Below are 917 nucleotides of genomic sequence, written 5' to 3' on the forward strand. Positions count from 1 at the left end.
TTAAATGAAAAAAGTGCACAATACACTACTTTTGAATTCATTATTGAATTTTGTGCATAACAATGTGATTAATCGCAGAAAATCATGCGATTAATCGTGATTCAAAATTGTAACTGTTGCCCAGCACTAGTTTTAAGTATAGGTTGTATAGGTGATTACATCAAAATGGTCAAACTAAAGAAGAGTTAATAAATTAATCATATTTTTGTATTGATTTATTTGATTCAGTTTTATTGAGTAAAAAACAAAAAACAAATAAAAAAGCTCTTCAAGTTAATATTCTTTGGATATTGTTTCCATCAGACTGGCTCCCATCAACTTTTAAAATATGTAACTTATCAGGGGTCTCATTTATAAAACTCTTCATAGATTTCCTCCTAAAAGTGTACGTAGATTTCCTCCTAAAAGTGTACGTATGCACAAAAGCTAGATTTTGCGTACGCTCAAAAGTTTTCAGATTTATAAAACATGCGTACGCCAGAACCTGTGCAAAAATCCCTTTATAAATCCCAGTCAGGGGAAGATTGTGCGCGTGCATCTCCACCCTGACTCCTCCCCCAAATCACTATATATGGAGCCTACAACGCCTAGTTTTACTATGCATAACCTCATCTGCATATAATTTCCATGCATATTCCCATCCATGTGACACCATGTTTAACACCGTCAAAGGTACAACACATTAAGGAAATATGAGATATGGACTATAAATGCCATTTGTGCCATACACATAGATTTTTATTGCTAAAATCATCCAGTATCCTTATGTTTTAGAATAAATATATCAAAATATCCTTAAAAAACTGTTTAAAATGGTTCTCAGAATAATAATTTAGAATAGAGTTGATCTCATTCATTTCCACTGGCCCAATAATATTTCAATTGGAGTGGAAAAATATAGGCCTATATTTATTGCA

The sequence above is a fragment of the Sinocyclocheilus anshuiensis genome, unplaced genomic scaffold, assembly GCF_001515605.1.
Source record: "Sinocyclocheilus anshuiensis isolate Anshui unplaced genomic scaffold, SAMN03320099.WGS_v1.1 scaffold2733, whole genome shotgun sequence".
In the NCBI taxonomy this organism is placed as follows: domain Eukaryota; kingdom Metazoa; phylum Chordata; class Actinopteri; order Cypriniformes; family Cyprinidae; genus Sinocyclocheilus; species Sinocyclocheilus anshuiensis.